This window comes from Schistocerca gregaria, chromosome 1 (assembly GCF_023897955.1).
Source record: "Schistocerca gregaria isolate iqSchGreg1 chromosome 1, iqSchGreg1.2, whole genome shotgun sequence".
Lineage (NCBI taxonomy): Eukaryota > Metazoa > Arthropoda > Insecta > Orthoptera > Acrididae > Schistocerca > Schistocerca gregaria.
Window position 1 is genome coordinate 863,557,239 of NC_064920.1, and position 24,898 is coordinate 863,582,136.

General features: G+C 43.5%; 1 protein-coding gene across 2 annotated transcripts in view; it reads right to left on the bottom strand.

Moving 5' to 3' along the window:
• LOC126272925 (uncharacterized) overlaps nt 1-24,898 on the bottom strand; it is a 331,098-nt gene that overhangs the window by 167,472 nt on the left and 138,728 nt on the right. The window contains exon 1 of one of the 2 annotated variants that reach the window (XM_049976226.1): nt 1,030-1,295. The exons of the other annotated variant lie outside the window; for it this stretch is intronic. The gene's annotated coding sequence lies outside the window, so the exon portion shown is untranslated. Of the gene's footprint in view, nt 1-1,029; nt 1,296-24,898 lie in introns of those variants that run through there. 2 annotated transcript variants of the gene reach the window in all.

The window sequence follows — 24,898 nt, forward strand, 5'->3', positions numbered from 1 at the left end:
GTTGCATACATACTCAGACCTTTATATACAACTTCAGAGAGGTCGTAACTCGGCAACTTGACTTTAAAAGTTCACAAATGTAAAAATGTGCTCTTCGTTAAATGAAAAAAGTGTTCTATGATTACATCTTCAATCACTGTTTCACAATCGTTCAACTCCTTCAAATGAATGGCATACGAAATTATCACGAAAGTTCAGTTCTAGCTGCGGCCGATGGCAGACTTCGATTAATTGAAAATACAGGGAAAATTCTTTAAGTTTAAAAACAAGACTGATGTAAAACACTCGCGTGACCAAACTTAATGGTATTTGACAAAGATTTCTCAACCTTCAGCAATATACTAACAGGGTAGATTGGACGAATACAGAAGAAATCAGAGCATTTAGAAGTATATTTGCCGCATCAGAGTGTGACGGACATGCTAGACCACACGACCTGTCAAACTCTTTAAGGTAACTGCCAGCTTCCTGCGAAATCCTATCTGTAAAGATTCAAGAACAGGCACGGAGCGAGGAATCTGGAAATACAGTGCAGACACCTGAATACCAGGTGGTTATAATTGTAGTTCAACTACTCGCAGAGGCCCAGTATGGGCTGTAATTATCGTAGGACAACGAAAATCTGGATATTCTAATGCGTTAATGCTGAATCGATTTACGCTGGGAAAAAATTAATTCCAATTTTGGCCACCAGGTGCAAATCTGGCGCACAATCTGCAACTTTGTTTTCAGTGTAAATCGGCTCCGAATTCACGCACAAGCTTATCTAAAAAATTTCGCTGCCTTACGGTAGCTACAGCCCACGCTGGACCTCCTTGAGTAGCTGCACTTCAGTTATAACCACCTGGTTCCTATCGCGTAGTGACTGCTAAGCAGAGATTAATGACAGCACACCTATTGGCACTTGAGTATTCCTCCTTCCCATGCTGCACACGCGAATGGAGCAACAGCAAGTACTTGCGCTTCACAATGGTTTGAAGGGCATGGATGCAGACGCAAATTTATTGAAATAAGGTGAGCTTAGCTTACCGCATGAGGCAGAGAAGCCGCTGGGATGGTGGAGCGCCGTCTGCAACTCTTAGGCCGGAGGCGCCACAACTACTGACGGCGCGGCTCGCGATCTTAAATGGCCTCGCCGCGAAGGGGGGCCGCGGGATTTCCCACGTCACAAGGAGGCTACCTGCCCGCGCCGCCTTACTCCTGACCCCCTTCGGAGACAGTGCGATGCCCTTGCTGCGAATCATCCGGTATGAGTGGCAGCGCCCTCGTCTGGGCGTCAGGCACGATGGTGCCTCAAGTTCGTCCCTCTGCGTCACCCTCGCCCCTGGTCGTACTTCCCCGTGGCACTTACACTGTACCAGCCCAGTGAGGGCTCTTCTATTTACCTGCTTCGTCATGTGTGTATGACCAAGGAGATGTATGATTATTGGCACGCCAGTGAAACCGTCACACTTTCATTACCACGTTCTCAGTTCTGTATCACGAACTTGTAAATGTCTTACTAAATGAAGTTCCATCTAGTAATACAAGGTCCCATTACGTCAAAGTGACCAATGCCTATGTCCGATGTCAACGTGCAATAACCACTCACAGATGGCAGCACTAGCAGTGGGTACACAAAGCGTGTCGTACGAAAGGGCATGATCATTGGCTTTCGGGCCAAGAGTGGAAGCAGTTCTGAAATAGGTAAGTTTCTAAACTATTCGAGTACCGACGTGGTTAGAGTATACTGTGCATCGCAAAACGGCGATATTCAAAACCGTCGCCAGGGCAGCTGTACTGCACCACGGGCCTTAGATGACAAGGGTGCGGAGAAACAGACAAACTGTTTACAACTGGCCGCCCAGGTGAACCAAGGGGCTGCAAACAGTGTGTGCTCAACGACCGTTCAGCGAACGCTACAGCGTACAGACCTCAGCAGCAGGCGCCCGGTAAATGCGTCCATGCTGACTGCTGTTCCTCGGCAAAGGAGGCTGGAGTTTGCATGCTAATAATGCAGTTGGATGTACAGTAGTGGCTACAGGTAGCTTTTTGGATTAATCACGTTTTACGTTCCACCAGACAGAAAGCCGTCGGCGTGTACAGTATGAAACATCCGAACGCGTCTCTGCTACCATCGTCGGAAGGGTCCAGGCGGGAGAAGAGAGCGTTACGGTCCTGGAAATGTTTTCGTGCCATCCTGGAAGGCACATGGATCAACTTAAGTACGCATCTACGTTTGGGAATCATGTTCACCCCTACAAGCAGTTTTTCCTCGGCACGACGGGACAACGCAACGTGTCACACAACTCGCAGAGCACGTGCGTGGTTTGAAGAGCACAACTACGAGTTTTCTGTGCTTCGCTAGCTACCAAAATTACCGGATTTAAAGCCAGTCGGTAATCTGTGCAACCGTTTCGGCCGGACTTTTCACGCCACGGATCCTTAACAGATAATCCTAGCGCCGCTGGCGACGGGGCTAGAGACTGCATGGCCCCGTATCCCTGTAGATACAGCACCGTCTAGAATCTCACTGACACACTTTCCGCGCTTCTCGCAGTGGTCTGTTATTCAGACTTTTTGGAGGTGGTTGCAATGTGACGGGACAGCGTAGAATTAGGATCCAAGGCGTGAGCATAATTTTCAATGATACCAACAAACTACACCTTGTAGATTTTATTCACAGCTGCTATTTTTCCCATAAAATTGTACATAGTTCACCAAAAAATAACTCAGCTTCCGGAATATTTTATTTACTAAACCGGTTTCAACAGGTTTATGTTCACTGTGGGCTTGTACCTCCCTCAGTGAAGCGTAATGCCATGAAATATATAAAAATGTACATCTGGTATGCGATAATTGAACATGGAGATTGACAGAGTGAATTAATCACACTCACGTACCGAGTCAAGCTGATGTGCTAGGCCATACTGATCTTTCGAAATATGACAGATTAATCTGTCGAAACCGGTTAGGTCAGTGAAATATTCCAACTGGCTTGCAGCCAGATGAAGTCTATGTCTACTCGATATATCGGCTGACGAAGTGAGTTCCACACTGGCGATTACTGGTGCACATCGCTGTTTTGACTGAAAATTCGCACAGTGGCTCATGCACATAGGTTATAGATGTACGACCACCTTCTGTCGAGTTCAGCCCCCTCCGTCGAATATTGTTGCATCTCAGATACACAGGCGCGTGCGTAACAGATTTCGAATTACGGGGCCGCGGACTAAAATTCGGTGATCAAAAATAAAACTATGGCTTGCCATCAGCTCTAAAATTTGATCTCTCTCGAGATAGTAGGTATATCACTGGGTACAGGGTTAAAAGCCATCAGTATAATTAATAAAGACCTTCTGCTAAACTTATTTCCATGGTATAGTAATTTACAGAATGTCTTGAGATGCAATGTTCGGCTGCAGATGTCTTAGTGGGCTGTGAGAGACTAGTTTCATTCATGTTCCACGCATCTTTCATGAACCGCGCATGTCGCCTGGCCAACCTATGCCTTGCCAAATTGTCATGAAATTCTGGAGACTCCACACTTCTGCATACTCGCAATCCTGCCGGCTTTATTAATACGCTGTAGTCTCTACGACTCAATGACTGACTTTTTAGAAAGTTTTATGTTTCACCCTTCACTGTCAAGCATTGTCACTCAGGACATTGAGTTCAAAATCTATACGCGTGGCTCTGTTCCATCATGCTCGTTCGTCAATTTTTTATTCAATGGTGACTATTTTTAACAAATTATGGCCAACAGATGTAAGTTTTGAGATTCCCAACGTACGAGACGGCTCAGCTGAGGCGGGTGATGCCAGAGATGACGGTTGGAGTTTTCACGGAGGGCCGAGCGCTTGGCGATAAAGGAGAGGCCAGTGATGGCTAATAGGAGGGTTTTCTCTAGGAACTTCAAGCCGCCAGCCGGCATCTAGAATGGTCTGAAATGCTGCATATGACTGGTCATATTCAAATATTACTTAATCTCTACATATAAAAGAAAATTTCCTGACCCATCACCCAGGCAAAACCGCTAAAGACAGACGCTTTAAATTTGGAGAGGGTGTTGAGCTTGTACTGTGGGCATTGTTCGATATTACGTCCCTATGGCAGTGAAGTGAAGGAGAAAGGTATTTTGAAAATATGTCGTTATTAAGGCAATTTTGAAGATTTGACTACGAAAATTGATATTCGGTTTCTCTGTCAGAAATAAAAAATATGTTTTAGAATTTTTGGGAATTCAACCAGTAAGTAAAATAGTGGAAGTTTTTTATAAATAAATCTTCATTGAAGTATTACTAATGCATTTTTGAAGCTACTGCTAGAAAAAGGGGTATATGCCTTCTGGGTTAAAAATAAAAAAATACGTTTCTCCGTGTTTTTAGAAATCCATCACCTAAGACGGTGGAATAGGGGATGAGAATCGTTACGAAAAATTTCGTTATAAAAGCAATTTTTAAAGACAAATCAGTTGAAATTGGTATGACTTCTAAAGAAATGTGTATAAGGGGTTGAATGTTCCTAGGTAAATACTATCACAACAATTCTAGAGGAAGCGTATTCGTGGCGCTGAGGGCGTCTAATGGAACAATAATATTAAAAGTACCACAGTCACTACAGGAGTTAGGTTATCTTAGTAAATAAATATTCTCACAACAATCTTTCCAAATTAATGGCACTGAACACTTCACGCGGTCTTACCAAGCAAGGTATTGGACGATGAGCCTCTATCGTCCCTGAAACTCACATTTTATTTACTGAGTTATGTTTTTATATCGTTTTTGCTATGTACGTGTGTTAGAATATCTTGTTCTTTTCAGTTACATAGTATGGCAATTCTCGTATCTGGAAAAATGCTAGCATCTTTCAAGTGTCGACAAAAAGTTAGTTTGAGGATGTTACTGCAGCGCATATGCAACGTAGAACGACTGCGAAGCGGCAGCTACATATAGACAAGGGATTGGTGTGGCATTCGTGTCTTCTCAATGTGTGCGCGGTAAATGCGGAAACCAACTATGGCGACGCCATTACCAAATTAGTCCAAACAAAACCAATGTGCTGTTACTCTGTTCAGGACTGCCGAAGGACAAACACCGGTAGGCATCCATCGGAGAATGAAGAATGTGTATGAGGCAGCATTTTTGTCGAAAACGCAGCCAAGGAGTACTGTTGCTTCAGAGAGAGAGAGAGAGAGAGAGAGAGAGAGAGAGAGAGAGAGAGAGAGAGAGAGAGAGTTGCATATCTAGGCGCTATAGTCTGGAACCGCGCGACCGCTACGGTCGCAGGTTCGAATCCTGCCTCGGGCATGGATGTGCGAGATGTCCTTAGGTTAGTTAGGTTTAAGTAGTTCTAAGTTCTAGGGGACTGATGACCTCAGATGTTAAGTCCCATAGTGCTCAGAGCCAATTTTGAACCATTTGAATAATGAAAACACAGTCCAAGCACATTAACTTCTCATTCGGTCAACCCTTACAGTTTAACATCTGAGGTCATCAATTCCCTAGACTTAGAACTACTAACCTAGGGACATCACACACATCCATGATCGAGGCAGAATTCGAACCTGCGACCGTAGAGCAGCGCGATTCAGGACTGAAGCACCTACAACCGCTCGGTCACAGCGGCAGGCCTCAATCACTACACTGGAGGCCATGACATGATCTGTGGGGGTAATGTCCTTTGCAGAGTACACTTTCACATGCCGTGTGTAGCCCCTAAGAACACAGTTTGAATAGCTCGGGTCCACATTTATAACGTTTTTCCCGGAATATACTGGCGGAACCCCAGCCGTTCTCTGAACGGCACAATAGTATAATGAATACACACTTAACAGGAGAATACACTTCAAGAAATTTATCTTTTAGTAGTTTAACTAATGGTGAATTTTTTTACAGTTTGCCGTTGTTTGTACCAGAATTGTCCGAAACATGTAACATAATCAAAAGGACCTCAAGCCTGTTGCGTGATCAAGCTTTATTTTTGTATGGTATATTCTTTGACCCGTACGTATTTCTGGGGTGTATGTTTTCGGTCCAATCCAAGCCACAGAACGACACAAAAATCCGGTTTCCCCGTTATTTCTGTCTACCTATTATTGTAGTCTGTCGTATTCAGTACATTTCCGTTGACAATACTGTCAATAATTCGTTGCTTAGCATAAGAATTGGTCTAAGTAACAATGGCTTCCAAATTTGGGCATTAAGAAACTATCGGTAAAACTCCAGTTCATCACATCTTCCAGCCATTTTCATCTTCGAATGCCCATCAATTCCCTCATTAAAGGTTGTGGTAAGGTTGTTCATATTTCCAGTTACATAAAGGCCAAGTAACTTCAGAGACACAGTTGCTAATGCCGCAACGGTGGTTGTTCCTGCATCGGAATCGTCAGACTCACGATCAGGAGTATATTCAGGATCATCGCCGTCAGATATGTCACCAAACAGGTCTCACTCTCACTGACTCCGCGTCGGACATTGTCACAAACTAAAATTATATGTAATTAACTCAGATCTTCAAGGATACACCAACCTCTTCATCTGAGAATGCCAATTGCGACCTATGTCCTCAATTATTTGCTCGGTGTATTCCAGTCTGTTTTCCTCTACAGTTTCTACCTTCTACAGCTCCATCCTGTATCACGGAAGTTACTCCCCGATGTCTTTACAGATGTCCTGTCCCTTCTCGTTTGTTGGTGTTTCCCATATATTCATTTCCTCGCCGATTTTCCGGAGAACGCTCTCATTCTTTACCAGCTCGTGTTATCGCAAAAGTAACCAGAGGTCGTAAACGCAAGGAAACAATCCCACAATATTAGTAATTTTGTGATAATGGTGTGTGGGTTCAAAAATGGTTCAAATGGCTCTGAGCACTATGGGACTTAACTACTGTGGTCATCAGTCCCCTAAAACTTAGAACTACTTAAACGTAACTAACCTAAGGACATCACACACATCCATGTCCGAGGCAGGATACGAACCTGCGACCGTAGCAGTCGCGCGGTTCCGGACTCCGCGCCTAGAACCGCTAGACCACCACGGCCGGCTGGTGTGTGGGAGCGAAATGCAGTTGGCATCCCTGTACGCGCCTTTGTTTAATGTGTACAGTAACTGCCGGAAGTTTCATTGTTTTGTGTCAGTTATTGTTCACTGCTGTTTTGAATAGAACGTTGTGTCGCAGTATGCGAATTTCGAAATGGCAGAGTCAGAGGCGGCAACGCGTCTTCATTAAATTTTGCCTGAAACTCAAGGAAACATTTACAGAAACACTCCGAATGATGCAGGTAGTCTACGGTGACGAGTGCCAGGAACGTCAACAAAACTGTGCGTGCCAATCAAAGACAGACCGAAACATTACAGAAGAATGAAACATTTCAGTTCGGTAATCCCATAAAATCCTGACACAGCATCTTGGGATGCATCGTGTTGCTGCCAAGTTCGCCCCCACGGCTCACGAGTCTAGATCTGAAAGACCTTCCTCGCAATCCGTGAAGAGTCTTTGGATCGCGCAAATGAGCAAGAGATGTTACTTAAGAGAATCATAACTGACGATGAGAGTAAGTCTATGGTTATGCTGTGCAGACCAAGGTTCGATCTTCAAGATGGGTCGGGAAATGTTCTCCAGTAAGAGAAATAAAGCTCGTTTGGTCAGGTCAAATGTCAAATCCATGCTGATAGTTTTCTTTGACTTTGAAGGATTAGTTCTTCATGAATTTGTGCCACAGGGAAAGACTGTCAATGGGTGGTAACGTCGGTACGTGTTGCGACGCTTCCACAAAAATGTGAGAAGAAAACAGCCTGAAATCTGGGGAGACAATTCGTAGCTCTCTAATCACGATAACGCACACACAAATTCGTCCCTGCTGGTGCGTGACAATTACACGAAGAACGAAATCACTGTGCTGCCTCGTCCTCCGTTCTCTGCAGGCCTGGCCCCCTGCGGACTTTATTTCCAAAATTGAAACCCTGTTGATTTTCCACGATAGACGAAAGAAAATTCGTAAACGGCACTTCGCACAATCCAGCAGGAGGCGTACGAAGACTGTTTCCGGAAGTGGGAATGGCGTTGGATGCGGTGTATCAATTGTGGAGGAGATTATTTCGAAGGAGACCATACATAGTGAGTGTAGGGCACGCGTAGAAAAAGTTTATGGAAAAATTTGCGGAATTTTGTGAAAAGATGTCGTGAAGATGAGGAAGACTTGTTCAGGTCCTACGCGTTCCTCCCGTACGCGGAAAGGGACGGGGGCCGGCAGAATCCTGAAGGAAGATTGTGTTAATATAATCTTCCCGGCTCGATAAGATAGATCTGGTTTGCGGAAGGCGGATGTGTGCGGAATACCAGGTCATTCTGGCAAAGCCTAAATTGGTCGGACTACACTAACGGGGCGTGAAACACCACACTCGCATTGCGCGCTCTAGTATATCAGCAACACCCGAGCATTGAATCTCTATCGTACATGCTTGGATTATTCTGCTACGAAAATCTGTGGCACGACAAGATCTTTCTGAGATTTGATAACTAAGAAATCTGCGGAAATACGTTTGGTGGAATATCCTGTTAATGGTGATGACTCAACTTGATAGCACTTGGGAATGATTTCCCTAATGTTCTGAGAAGGAAAATTTTATGCCTATTGATACATCCAGCGACAATTTTGACCACTGAATTTTACTGAGTGGATCAGCTTTTCGACAGAGCGGTCATGCAGCAAAAACCTACGCGAGTGAGGCGCGGCGCCAAGTTTCGGCATCAGGTCAGCGACGTGTACCAGAAGTTTCTAGAACAGAACTCACCTTAAGATAGAACAATAGTTGTCAGCCGAAATATCGTGACGAGATAGCTACGTCATCAAGCTGCAAGCCGGAAACCACATGGAATAGGCATTACGACGGAAACACTTCAAGAATCACAGAACTATGACCTATCTCTACACGTATTCCACAATTTACGTTACAATTTGCGTGTCTAAGGTTACTTACGTTGCCACTACCCAGTGACGTAACTGTGGTACGGCAACTTGGCCGCGTGCCCTGGGCACCATTTCCGTGAAGGCTAAAACAAAGGCAAAAAAAGGGTAAATGGGGCTTAGAAGAGGATAATGATGGGAAACAAGAAGGGAATGGACTAGAGATTACTAAAACGCCAAGGGGGCAGAGATATATGAAATGGAATCATGGGGTGACTTCGATTGTTCTTTAGCTACAGTTCCCTAGGATACCCTGGTACAGCTTTGTATTCACTGGCAAAGAGACACTGAAAAAAGAATCATTAGCCGTTTGTTTACCATGTATCCAATTGCACCGTTCAAAATATAACTTCAAATGTTACGTTTTACTTCACCTCGAAGTCATGTGAGCAGTAAAGGACAAATAGTAAAAGCAGCCACGAGCATTAAACAAAAGTTGACCTGATGTCGGCAGGGGAGGTGGGGGTTGTACCGAGTCCAAGTTTATCTAAGTTTACCCCTCTCTGTTTGAGCCAGAAACTCTCTCGCTACTAAACTTCCTACACCCTCCACCCCTCATTTTCTCTGTTCCAGTCACGAATGTGACAAAGATTAACGTCGCAAATCTCCGTTTGAGTTCTAATATCGTATTCTCCCTTCATGGTCATACGACGATTTTTTTTTATTTGGAGGAAGTAATGAGTTTCCCGACACCTCTTGCGTCGTGAGCTGTCGGAAATGACGAGTATACAGCAAATTTCTTGGTCATGCACAATGCATCTCTTCTATCGTGTGGTACTGGATACTGACGAACATGTCTGCACCGCGCATGTGCTGAGTAAACGAACCCGCGACGAAACACAGAGCTCTTCGTTAGATCTTCCTTGCGTCCATTAATCTTAAACCTCAAGGATTTCAGTCTGACGAACAGTACAGGAGAATCGGTCGAACAAGGGATTTGTAATTCAATCTCTTTCGAGGTGGAATTACATTTCTTTATTATTTGCTACCGACTCAACCTAGAACTTTTATTATAGGGTCATTCTACTTAGGTATTTTACGTTTGTTGAACTCCATTGTTACATTCTCCATTTATCACTAGTAATGTAATCGACTAGTAACGTATCATTCAATTTTTGCGAAATTTGTTATTTATTTACGTTACATGCACCTTACTCCTATCGCACCATCTGTGAGGACACTGATAGCTCCACAGTCTGAATATGAAATCTAATATACACCGCAAATTCCTTTACTTGCTCTTAACTATACCGCTGCGTTCCACACATCTGTTGCTGGGATTCCCTTCCGATCGTTTAGCCGATTTCGAGGTTTCGTTGTTAAATATACGAAAGATTATAGAATCTGTCCACCGACTTATTTATTTCACATTAAGACGACTCTAAGTCTTGTAAAGAGACGTTTGTTACCTCTCTGCTTCTTAGGCGGAGACTGCAGAGCCCTGTGAATTGTTTCATATGTTGAGATACATAACTTCGTCTCTCTGGAGTCTCCTCGACCCAAATGCGTTGCGCAAGAGTGTAAGGTCAGTATTCCGTGTCGCAGAAACCTGACGCTTACGTAAGGTCGCCGAATGCAAATTAATCTTCCTCGTACTACGCGATATTTTAAAACGTTTCTACCACAACAGATGGAGGAAAAGGATTTGGTTCAGTTTTTAGGTTTTGAACTTTTATTTGTAATCTGGCATTTAGCTGTTGTTGGTTTATATAACCACCAATTTTATGGTGTAATTGGCAAAGGCAATACTGGCGAATAGTTTGCAGACAGATTTGGCGTGAATGGTATCCAAACGAAGCAAGATACAAAACTATATTTTTCAAGAAGAACGTGGCTTTCTAGTGGTTGATACCTGGGGGCAAATTTACTATGTTTAACATTCGATAGTCTATGGCTTGTTGCTTCTACAGCTTTCTATACTCTATTTACAATCGTTTTAACAAAAACCAGTTAAGAACTAAATTTGGGATGAGGCAGAAAAGCTAGATTTTAAGGTTGCGTAGATGTCTTGTCATGGTATATAGACAACCGGTGCACTGGAGAAGGGTGTGGAGGAGTTAGTCATATTCCTACCCAATATGAATCCAGTACATTAATCAACCACTCTGTCAGGCCACTCTTCAGATGTTTTAGAGCACACCTTTGTAAAAGAAGAAATGGAGGGTAGGGGGATACGGTCTGGCAGTAAGTAGACTGTACCTTCCTGTCAATTCACACCACGTAATCTGCCATATTTTCACTACATCATCTTACGTGATGATTTCATAAAACAGTGAACATATTACGGATAAGCCGCGGAACGTTGACATTCAACACTAATCAGTAACTTTACGTCACTTCAGCCTTTGGTCATATTCGTGGATGAACTGGATTATGTTGTTAGGTTCTCTCGACCATCGGTGTCAGTAGCGTGATGTACTGCAACCGGTTCTGTTTTGCTCGGTCCATGATTAGCAACATCACAACCACAGTAGCACGTCTTACACGTAGTACGGACTATGGTAAGTTTGCCCTAAAACGCTTTATACTAGCAGGATTTCAGAACATTTCCTGAAACTCTTTTTGTAGATGGCACAAGTCATATCGTTTCTTTTAAGACATGCAAAACAGTGGTAATCAAAGCCCGCCCTATTTCAAACATGACTTAACTGTTTTTATGTACAAACCATACTTAAAACAAGAAGGTTCTGCTCATATGATACCACATGGTTCAACATGTGATTCAGTGGTTACGAAAGTATCAGGATGTGTGAACTTATTCATCCCTTTAATTAAATTTACTACCCAATATAACAAAGAGATACACGTTCGTATGTGCTCTTTGAGAATGGTAATCACATCTGCTCTATTTCGTATTTGTAAATCCATTATGAGTTATGAAGTCGTGAAGTTACGTACCAATGAATTAGAGGCGTAAGATTATGTTGAAAAGTTTGAAATTAGCAATGTCAATTCTGTTTGCAAAATTATGCCATCAGGAGGAAGAAATTTCCCGAACGACTATAGTTCACAACCAACTTTAGGCGATGCATATACAGGATGGTTACAATCAAAATTTCGCTACTTTAGCCAGTGTAGACGGAAAACTACTTGCTATATGGGTATCCATCTTTGGAGGAATGGTGAACAGACTGTGTGCTACAGTATCTGCTTTGTTGTGTGTTGCAGTTAGGTGCCAGTACTGGTACGGTGACAGTTTTGAAACAAGCATCAGTGTGCCTAACACCTGCAGACAGTCTGCATGGGTCCGAACACGGTGAGGAGGGCTTTACTTGTGAAGCTGCTTTATCAAAACAACAGCAATAGTGCTGCTCCTCTACGAGAGTAAACGCTTTAAAGGAATACGGAGATGTCCTCTTTCCGCACCTGGGTTGAAGAGCGTGACCCGGAAGTTTGAATTAACTGGCGATCTGGTAATTGCTCGTGGAAGAGGACAACGGCCAATTGCGCCGCAGATTGTTGAAGTTATTTTTGCCATGACTGAGAAGGCTGGACGCAACGTAAGATCTTCAAGCACGTGCTGTCACGACAACTGAACATTCAATGGTCCACCATTAGAAAGGTGCTGCGAATAATTGTTGAATGCCATCTCTAGGGCGGTTCCATGCCGTCGTGCATGCAAATGAGCATCACACTGAACAACATTTGTAACCTGGAACCCAAACATGACAATTCACAAGTGTTTACCTTTCAAGTAGAAATTAAAATGTGTGTCTTTCAATGGTTTATTCTTTGTTTATCTTCTACATGTTCTTGCAAATGTGTCTACGAAGTGTGTCTCTCATACGGTCACTTTTTTCACGGGGCCATCTCAAGTAGCGGAAATTAATTATAATCGCCCTGCAAATCCACATTAGCAGCCATTTCAGTATCAGAGTCAGTTTTACAACTTACATGAAATGTTTCTTCAAGCACAGACAAACGACCTATCCTATTTGCTGCATCTGTTCAAATGTGTGTGAATTCCTAAGGGACCAAGCTGCTGAGGTCATCGATCCCTAAACTTACAGACTTTAAAAACTAATTTATGCTAAGAACAACACACACACCCATGCCCGAGGGAGGACTCTAACCTTCGGAGGAAGGGGCCGCGCAATCCGTGACATTGCACCTCAAACCGCGCATCTCTGCTCCTGTAGTACAGGTGTCACCCACTGGTACACTTGACACTGAGGCCCCGACTGCCATCAGTTACTGCAGTAGTGATCTAAACTGTAGAAACAGTAGATACATCATCTCTATCAGTCTCCCCTCCAAATTCGGAATCCTCTGCATGCTCTTCTGCCACCTCTTTCCAGAAGTTCATTACACGATCAGCCAGAACTTCACCTGCCATTGATCTATGCCACCTCCATAAAGTCACTCTTACAAACCGAAAAGAAATATTCACGAATCTCAGTATGACCCAAGTACAAAAACCAACCAAAAATGAGGAAATAATATACTTATTACACAAAGTTTATATATAAACTATTGTCACGCTGCATATTTTCACTTATTCTGTGTGTGAACTTCCAGCAGAAGTTATTATTATTATATGAACGGCTAATATTTTGGAGGTAATTTGTGAAACAATATCTGCAATGCTTATTCTTCATCGTTAGATTCTTTTCAGAACATATAATTAGCAATACTGGATGTACCTAGAGACTGAATTCACGAAAATCTATTTGATCACATTCTCGGTGCCAACGGCCTTGTCGCAATGGTAACACCGGTTCCTGTCAAATCAACAAAGTTAAGCGCTGTCGGGCTTGGCCAGCACGTGGTTGAGGTCTGCTAAGTGCTGTTGGCAAGCGAGGTGCACTCGGACCTTGTGAGGCCAGTTGATAAGCTACATGGCAGCCGAGAGAACGGCGTGGTGACCACATGCCCCTCCATAGCGGCTTCTTGTGATAAAAGCTAAATAAATACAAAACCAGTTCTGAAGGCGAGTACTTTAAAAACCATCGTTAAATATTTGTACAATTACACACTTGTTCGCTGATATCGAAAGCCTGCCGAGTTAACCCAAAAATGAGATTCTGCTTATCAGACACTATTGTGATTATATTAATATCTATAAAATCTATTGTTTTTAGCAAATAAACAAACATTATTTAACAGCAGTGGTATATAAGGGTGCATATATTTACCGGTGGCACAAAGGAAGAAGCCCTTTATGTGCGCTCGTGACACAGGAAAGACCACTAAAGACAAGCTGGCCGCGGTGGCCGAGCGGTTCTAGGCGCTTCAGTCCGGAACCGCGCGACTGCTACGGTCGCAGGTTCAAATCCTGCCTCGGGCATGGATGTGTGTGACGTCTTTAGGTTAATTAGGTTTAAGTAGTTCTAATTTCTGGGGCACTGATGACGTCATATGTTAAGTCCCATAGTACTCAGAGCCATTTAACCATTTGAACCACTAAAGACAGCTACTGTTAGGAAGTTGCCTCTTCTCTCCAAGCCATATGCCTGGATATCGGAAATGTTTGTGTTACGGCTAGAGTCACTTTCGTCTCCAGCTTCGACAAGTAGTCGGGAACAAAGATGTCGAATCAGCCATCTACGACGGTGCCAAGTTGCAAGGTAATCAGCAGCGAGAAAGACACTCGAGGCATTCGCAATCGTTGATAGTGAACGTGCCAGCGACGAAACATGTTCGCGCGACAGAACTTCGTCTCCTGGATGGTATGAGTCATGGGTCAATGCAATAGCCACAGGAAAAATATTTATTTAAATATGTCTTAACAAATGACATCAATGTCTGTTAGTACAAAACACCGAACATCCCAATGTGTGACGCATAGAAGAAAGAAAAGGGGGAAAATGTTTAACGTTGCTTTGGCAACGGGGCGCACAGTTCGGATAACTGAAGGATGGGGAATAAAATCGGCAGTGTCCATTCAGAGGAACTCTCTCAGCATTTGACCTCCGTAATTTAGAGAAACCGCGGAGAAACTAACCTGAATGACTGAATAGGGAATTGCAGCGCCGATATCCCGAATGCGAGTCCAATGTAGCTAACCTATGCGCCCCCTTGCTCGGTACGCGCATATAAGGTACGAATGAGCTACCGTTGAACATTAGAACGATCATCTGCTGGAATGGAGACGACAATCACTGTTTTATATTTTTACTTTTTACAACGTCATAATCTTAGAGGAGTATACGCCGTAAATTATCCTACAGCACCTGCTGTGACGGATGCTTACTGAATCCCTAGCATTTATGTAACTTCTCATGCATTAAACGCCTAGTACTGTCGTAATGGCGGCTATTAGCCGCGGTAAAGACGTTAGCAACACGTGCAGAAGGATGTACGAGTAGTTATTTCGTGAACTAAGCTCTCGAGTACAGTAGTTAGCTAGTAACCTAGTTCGCACCAACATTTAACCAAAGAAACGTAGCAACACTAACTGTAGGCTCTGTTGTGTGCTAACGGGTACAATTTGCAAGGAAGCCAACAGTAAAGTTTTTGCCCAATGCTCGCGGTCTCCTGCGAGGTACGTGAGACACGTGCAAATTGCTTTATGAGCCTCGGTCCGTTGACCTCAGATTCCGTAGCCTTCCCGGTCCCCTCTTCTTCAGAGAAAGCTTCAATATAAAACAGGTCTCTCTCTCTCTCTCTCTCTCTCTCTCTCTCTCTCTCTCTCTCTCTCTCTCTCTCTCCAGTATTGCCCGTCACAGTAACTTAATTTTGGATGCAGCCTACATCCCATTTGATTGGGAACAGCAGGTCACCGTCCTGTAATAAAACTTACGGAACCACGTAGACCACTCTGGAGCTGTAACTTGATTGACCGACCGAGCAACTTCTACGGCTACTAATTTCGCAAAATTCTCTCAGTGTCGGTCTTCGCTCTTTCGAAACAATTTACGATGTGCCACAAGACAATTGCAATAATTCCATTTCTTCTGCAATATCGTTCAAAAATTGATGGTGTTGACGAGCACCTGTTTCCTTACACGTTAGCTGCCATGGACAGTAGCTCCAGTTTCGCGATATTTTGTAGGCCAATACGAGCAATCCTGTCACGTTGTTGGAATAAAATTTCTCTTTCGAAACAGAACTTCGTGGCACAGTTGAAGCATCAAGTTAGTAACTCCTAACGGTCGTTTATAGGGTTTCGTTAGTGGTTTTTAATTCCAGACAAAGTAGTAGCTGTTTTCTTGAAACCAACCGCATTAATGTTTATGAGATGCTAAAGTTAGGTTTAGACGCCAAACTGAAAAAATTCTATATGTGCAGTTCAGGTGCGCGCCGTAAGTTTTTCGTGAAAACTTCGGGAGAAAATCACAAGTATATTTGTAACAACCATACGAAAGAGGTTGCTGAATTACCCACTACTCAGTAGTATACCAGTTATAGCTGGCCGCTGCATGCCCGAGGTGCCAGTTATATAGGTTTGCGCCGTTTTTCCTTTTACTCTTCGCCTTTTGACGCACGCTTTCCTCCGACTAGCGTTTTCTATAAATTCGGGTGTACTTAAGTTCATATGAAACTACGTCTGGTGTCATTTTTCAGTGTAGTTCAATACCGATTTTTATTAAAATTCCGACGAATATTTTTTATGTCTCACTTTAGGCCCTAATAGTGCTCCGTAACCTCTTCTCAATGACATCCGAATCCATGTCCTAGCTAAACGTGCATCATTTTTTAACATTGTTGTGGTCGTCTTCAGTCCGAAGACTTGTTTGATGCAGTTACCGCACTCTACTCCATTCTGTGCAAGCCTTTTCCTGTCCGAGTAACAACTATAACCTACAACCTTCTGAAACTACGTACTCTATTCACCTTTTGGGCTTTCTTTACCATTTTTACCCACCACATTTCCCTCCAGTACTAAATTTGTTGCCCCATTTGTCTCAGGACGCGTCATATGAACTGATCCCTCGTTTTATTCAAGCCATGGCACATTTCTTTTCTCCCACAGTTTTGTTCAGTACCTCATTAGTTACGTGATCTACCCTTGTAACCATCATTCTCCTGTAGTGCCACATTTCAAAATTTTCTGTTCTGTTCTTGTCTCAACTGCTGATCTTCCACGTTTCACTTCCGCACAAGGCTACACACCAGACAAATGAATGCCTTCAGAAATTACTTCCCAACATTTCAACTTCTATTCAATGTTAAAATTTATTTTCTTCAGAAAAGCTTTTCTTACTGTCGCCATCCTGAATTTTATACCCTCTCAACTTTGTCCATCCTAAGGTATTTTACGGCTCAAACAGAGTAACTCATTTATTACTTTTAGTGTCTAACTTCCTCAGCATCAACTGATTCGACTACACTCCATTACCTGTATCTTGTTTTTGTTAATGTTCATCTCATATAATCCTTTCAAGGCACTGTCCAGTCCAAATCCCTTGCGGTCTGACAGTATTAAAAATCAGCAAACAAATTTTTTTATTCATTTTTCCTGAACTCTAATACCTACTCCAAATTTCTCTTTGGTTTCCTTTGCTGCTTGCTTTGTGAATGGATTGAATAGCATGGGGAATAGACTACAATCCAGTCTCACTGTTCCCAACCATTGCTTTTCTTTTATGCCCTTTATCTTAACTCATGTCTGGTTTCTGTACAACTTGTAAATAGTCTTTCACTCCCTGCGTTTTATTCCTGCTACCTTAAGAATTGCTGAGTGTATTTCAGTCATCATTGGCAAAAGTTTTTTCTAAATCTACAAATGCTATTAACGTAGGTTTGCCTCCCTTAACCTAGCTTGTAAGAAGAGAGTCAATATTACCTAGAATGTCCCACCATTTCTCCGGAAACCAAACTGATCCTCCCTTTACGCAGGGATAATAACGCGCATGCGCCTGGACTGGTCACGCGCAGTGAACACGTACAGATGATATCTATCCGTTATAGGCTCAAACACGATTTACACATTGTTGGTATCTTGCTTATTAGCAACTCAAATCTGACGGCGTCTGTCACATAGTTCAGCCCACGAACGAACGGAAGTTTTCATGTCAAGAGGTTTTGTTTCTTCGGTCGTGTTGTTACTTTATCTCCAATAGGCGTAAGTGTTGTCTTCAGTGCAACTTTTATTTGTGTCGTCGCATCCCTCTTTAAACTCCACATTCCTTCCCTTGGCTTCCAGAGCTCGTTACCAATTTTTAGAAAGCAAGAAGCACGTGAATTCCAATACTGCAATGCCTATTGAAGCACAGGGACATTAATCTTACCATTTAAGGATACTACTGCTTTCGTTGTTATTGTAACTGCTTCCAGACTTATCAAATCACGTTCCCATCTTCCCGATACTGCATAATGGGAGAACATATTCTGACCTGATAAACATAAACGACGTTTTTGACTGTTATTGATGGCACAAAATTTTTGTGAAGATGGCTATAACATTATGTATCACACGTGACTGTTTCGTTGGATTGCAACAGCAGAATTCGTTAGGAATAAATTTTACATCCTCATTGTATCTGTCTCCAAGTAACTTTATTTTCAAACAGACCACTCGTAGTATGAGACCGTTGATGATGTGTACTGTGCGTCTCCAAAACGCAATTTGTAGTATGCGTGCACCATTGCCTTCAATGTAGTGAGGGATTAGTGAACGAAAGTCCTATTGGGGAAAAAATGAGCCATATTTGTTGCATTCACCACTTCCTGCTGAACTATAAGTTTCAGTGGACTATTTTCTGCCTCATATAGAACAAACAACGGTTGCTACAGGTGTTTCAGTTGGCTACATTGGCAATCATACCTACTGCGAGCTTAGGAAACTGTTACCAACAAGCAGCAGTACTTATTTACGAATCTTTCACATCGTCTGGAGGTAACGGCTGAGAGCACATTGCAGCACCGACCTAACACTCGCTTCAGCATTCTAAGCTTTCTTTCCAGCGCAATAGTGAATTTCTCTGCTTGTGCATGTGTCACTAAACGTACATGAAAAATCATCTATCGACGACAATACAGATTATTTTTTAGTTTTATTCGTATGTTGTGTAAATTCCATGATCTTTTCCAGCCATTTGCGTTGTGATAGTTGAGACACCAGAAAACTTCATTGAATACTCATTCAATGAATTGTGGATGAAGCCCGACCAACAGGCATTACATGCATTGATCAAAAATGATAGTGCATTGAGAATGGCTAGTTTCTGGCTGAAATCTAGATCTGCCAATAAAATTTAAGAAACGACGGCTGATAGCTGAAATCTATTATTTACAAGATAACTGACCAGTTTTCGTATAACTGTTCTCTAGTCTTCATCAATAGTATTATCTCTTAATTCTTCCATTTGGTCCACCACTTCCCCATCACACACGGAGACATAAATAATGAACAGAAGTCGTCGTAATTCGCACTACAGATTTTCATAGCCTTTCTCGCCACTCGTGCCTCTCGCGATACACGCGAACAGCAAGATGGCGTAATATTCTGGATCAGAAACAAAGTACACGAATAGCTAAGCAACAGCTAAATACACACCACAATAACTGTTTTCCACAACATTACCACAACCTCAAGTATATAATGCTGACATAGTAAGTTCACCTTTGAGTACTTATTTACTAACAGCCGCTCACAAGGTTGCAGATGATATGATGTTAGCGAAGTAAAAAGACGGCAACAGAAAATAGAGCACAGAAAATATGTCACAAACAGCGCCAATAATAGCTTAAAACATGCTACAGCATACAATAAATAAGGTGGTAAAAAATTATCAATATAAAACTATATTTCAAAAGACGATTTGTAAAAATGTAATAATGTTTTACTGTGTTTGTACAACCATACCATTTTCTGCATGTTTTAGATTAAAAAAAACACTGGTGATGGTGATATTTGTCACCGAAACGAGTTTGGGATAATAAAGAAATAAACAAATAACACGGTGTTTTGCATCAAGGCGGACTCTGTCTGTGATATTACAGTTCCAGTCTTCACGCATCTTCATATCCCACCTTCACCTGTGACAACAGTGGCAATTTGAAATATATAATTTCCCATTAATATTTGCAATTAAGCCATTCTCTGCTCACTTTCGCTACAGATGAACATAGTTTAAAATGTCGCAATTTTTAGAAAATGCTGCACACACTGTCCAAGAACTAGTGATCATTCCAGCTTACAACTGCAAGGCTTTTCTTTTACCGATCACAACAGTGGGTAAAATGAGTACAGATTCAAGATATAATACATACGAGATATACCATGTTTCTGCTATGTGTGATTAGTGAGTTAAATTAATGACTTCATTCTGCTTCGTGGGATTAGCACGCAGCTTAGTGGGGCAGAATCCTAATGGTGGATGTCTTTTTCATTGCCAGTACTTGCCCAGCAGGGTGAAGAGAGGTGGTAGCCTGAAGATCCTGATAACCAACCTCTGCGTCAATGTCCAGAAGTCGCTGTTGATGTTGCCTATCTGTCGGACAGGGACTTTCAGCTTGGTGGCCTCCTTGGTGCTATTCGAGAGAAATAGGTTGTGCTGGCACTGTGCTGCAACCTCTCGCTTCTACACTCATGCTCGTAAATTAAGGATAACGCTGATACATGGTGAAACAATGCTCTGGTGGGTTTAAATCACGTGCGCAGACGTTTTTAGACGTGCTAATGGTGACTATGTTGAAAATGGCGCAAAGAAAACATACTAGGGCGACTGGAGGCTGGTCGAACACATCAGGTCGTAGCACGAGCCCTCCGTGTGCCACAAAGTGTGATCAAGATCGTGGCAACGATTCCAGCAGACAGGAAACGTGTCCAGGCGCTACAGTACGGGTCGTCCACAGTGTACAACACCACCACAAGAAGAAGAAGACCGATATCTCACCACCAGTGCCCGCAGACGGCCACGGAGTACTGCAGGTAGCCTTGCTCGGGGCCTTACCGCAGCCACTGGAACAGTTGTCTCCAGACACACACTCTACAGATGACTGAACAGACTTGGTTTATTCACCACGAGACCTGCGAGGTAGATTCCACTGACCCCTGGTCACAGGAGAGCCCGTAAAGCTCAAAATCACAGTACACGGTCATTGGAACAGTGGTCCCATGTTATGTTCACGGACGAGTCCAGGTACAGTCTGAACAGTGATTCCCGCCGGGTTTTCATCTGGTGTGAACCAGGAACCAGATACCAACCCCTTGAAGTCCTTGAAAGGGACCTGTATGGAGATCGTAGTTTGATGGTGTGGGGGTGGTATTATGATTGGTGCATGTATACCCCTGCATGGCTTTGACAGAGGAACTGTAACAGGTCAGGTATATCGGGACGTCATTTTGCACCAGTATGTCTGCCTTTTCAGAGGTGCAGTGGGTCCCACCTTCCTCCTGATGAATGATAACGCACGGTCCCACCGATCTGCCATCGTGGAGGAATACCTTGAAACAGAATATATCAAGCGAATGGAGTGGCCTGCCTGCTCTCGAGGCCTAAACCCCATCGAACACGTCTGGGATGCTCTCGGTTGACGTATCGCTGCACGTCTTCCAACCCCTGCGACACTTTAGGAGCTCAGACAGGCACTGGTGCAAGAAAGGGAGGCTATACCCCAGCAGCTGCTCGACCACATGATCCATAGTGTGCCAACCCGTTGTGCGTCTTGTGCACGAGTGCATGGTGATCATATCCCATATTGATGTCGGGGTACATGCGCAGGAAACAGTGGCATTTTGTAGCGTGTGTGTATCGGGACAGTTTTTTCAACTTATCACCAAGACCGTGGACTTACAGATCTGTGTCGTGTGTGTTCCCTATGTGCCTATTAGCGCCAGTTTTGTGTAGTGCCGCGTTGTGTGGCACCACATTCTGTAGTTATCCTTAATTTATGAACATGATTATGTCATTACGTATCTTATCATATCATACCTGTGACGACATGTCTTGGCCCCGTAAACGACATATTCGTTTGTTATATTCACCTGCACTCCACCATACACGTACGTCAAAGCTCTCACAAATCCGCAAAGAAATGAGCCAACATGCGTGAAGGAAGAACACGCTGTTTCCGAGAGGCGGCTGAACCCTCCCATTGGAAACTTTCCAGCCCACAGCAATACTCTATATTTACGTTTTAAGGGGGTCGGTACCTCTTGAGCCCGTGGTGTGGCTGGGCCCGTGTAACGCAGACCACTGTGCGACCTCTGGCCGCCGGAAGCGCGCTCACAAAGCCACCGGATGGTCGGGGCGTCGCTGCGCTGACGGTCACTGCCGCTGCCGCCGCCACGCAGCAGCACAGCCATCACATCATGACGGGGCAGGGCTTAGCCGCCTCTGCGACTGGCGACACTTCGAGGCGACGCGCCAGGCGGCGTAATTATCGCTGCCTTGATGTTCTTTCATATTCTGACGACGCTATGCGTGCCACTACAAGAAATGTCTAGCTGTCAGGGGACGTGTCGTAATCTGAGGTTTCGACGGGAAACCTGAAGGCAGTTACGGACATCCAAAAGTTGTTGTCCTCTCCTTAATGACTTACGTAAACACTAAATGCTACATTGTAATATGTGGCTTGTGACAACCGCAGCCAGTCTGATTCTGGAATAAGCATGACCACAGACATTTGATTCATACTTCATGCACACATTAAAAACACCTATTGCCTACGCAGAAGTCCCTACTTAGGTCAGAACATCTGGGCAGCGATAACTTCTCCGTCTGGTGCGTCTCGAAGTGTCGCCGACGCAGGGGAGGCTCTGTCCTGTTAGCTGCTGTCAAAGTCAGCTCATGTCTGAGATCTAGTACGTTTTCCACGCACACTAATGCTACAGATTTCAGTCACGTCGGAAAATGAAATTTTAGTGAAAGGAAACTCAAAACGATGGACAAAGAAGGTGACACACACGAACAGTGCATCAAGCTCAAGTTGATTCTCCTGAAATTCACTGTTGTCCTAATATCGATGTAAATACAGATCGAGGTTAGAATCAAGTGAGCACTTAGAGGACCCATGTAAGAACCTCCTGTACGTAAAGTGAGAGGAGAGCTATTTTGTCACGGGAAAACGAGCGCGCTCCTGCTCGATAGAAAATCCCATCTCTTAAGAAAGTAAGTCGGCTGTTTAGGTTTTATGTTGTTAACGCCACGTAGTGCTCTGCATAAAAATCGCCGACTGCACTGTGTGCAGTCTGTGGCTGGTTGGCATTGTTTGAATATTCGCTATTGTACTGTTGGGCAGTTGGATGTGAATGGCGCGTAGTGTTGGGCAGTTGGAGGTGAGCCGCCGGCGGTGGTGGATGTGGGAGGGAAGGAGGGAGGGAGGGAGGGAGGGAGGGAGGGAGGGAGAGAGAGAGAGAGAGAGAGAGAGAGAGATATGCCAGAGTTTTGAGAGGTTGCTATTAAGGTAAATACATTGATGTTCTCTACCAAAATCTTATCTGCTAACTATGCCTATTAGTAGTTAGTGCCTTCAGTAGTTAGAATATTTTATTTAGCTACCAGTGTTGGCGCTCGTTGTATTGCAGTAGTTCGAGTAACGAAGATTTTTGTGAGGTAAGTGATTCATGAAAGGTATAGGTTTTTGTTAGTCAAGGCCATTCTTTTGTAGAGATTATTAAAAGTCAGACTGCGTTGCGCTGAAAATATAGTGTGTCGGTTTAGTGATCAGAATAAGTAAAGAGATAAATGTCTGAGTACGTTCAGTTTTGCTCAGCTGTTTGAAAATGAAATAACGTAAGAGGTTTACCAGCACAGTCATTTATAATTTCTTCTAAGGGGACGTTTCAAGAAGAATGAAGTCCTGTAGCTCACGGAAGGTGTACACACTGAATATAGCGAAGGAAAGTGTTAAAGGGAAACAATTCACACCCTATGTCGTAATTTTACATCGCAGTACGGTAATTCAAACCCTAATGAAATCTTCAGAACCCTCCATATAGGTTAAATATGACGCGCATAAAAACTACACTAGTGTGCAGAACTTAACGACCAAAGCAACTTTCGCGTGATGTATGACGGTCAGGTAACACAGCTTGATGAAACTCTAATCATACACACAACTGCTGGACTATAGTGCATAATCATACAGTGCAGGCTTTCACGGCCGGAATAGTCTTCAGTTAAAACTTCCGGGCTGAGAGGCCGTGGTCGATGTATAAAATTTCCACCTGACGTTTCGTCTCCAGCTGCGGGAGGCATCTTCCGAGGTCGTCCGGCTACTGCCACTGAGCCTCCAGGTACTCTCGCATTTATAGAGCGCATAGAGGGCACCACCATTCGTCACGTGATGCCGACAGTATGCCTATCTTTGGAGGCGTCATTATTCTCGATTAAGAGTAATCGATTGTCATTCTTCTTGCGCAACGTCGACATCATATTTTGTCCAATTTTAAAACTTCCTCTTTTCTATTAAAATTGTTGTGGTGTTTGTGGATCTCTATTGCTTCCCTATACATGCGTGCATGATAATGGGACGTTCGTGCTAGAACGCTAGTCTCATTAAATTTAATTTCGTGGTTCCCATCTCGAAAAACATGCTCAGCTACGGCCGATTTTTCGATGTGTCCTAAGCGACAGTTTCTCTTATGTTCGGCTAAGCGGGTGTTTACACTTCTTTTTGTTGTTCCAATGTATACTTGTCCACAACTGCATGGAATTTTGTATACCCCAGGTGTTGCTAGGGGGTGTCGAGCGTCTTTTGCAGTTCTTAAATATTCCTTAATCTTCTTGGTGGGTCTGAAGATAGTTTCGATCCCATGTTTAGCCAAAACTTTGCCGATGCGGTCCGTGACTTTATTAATGAACGGTAAGAAAACTTTTCCAGTAGGTGACCGTTGTTGCTCTGGAATTCTGGCTTCTTTTCTTCTTTGATGGAGGGCTCGATCAATTTCCTTGCTGGTATATCCGTTTTTCATGAAGGCCGAACGTAAGTGATATAATTCGTCTTGCAAGTAAGCCGGCTCGCAGATTTTGTTGGCTCTGTCCACCAAGGTTTTCATGACACCTCTCTTTTGCCTAGGATGATGGTTTGATTCCTTGTGGAGGTATCGATCCGTGTGAG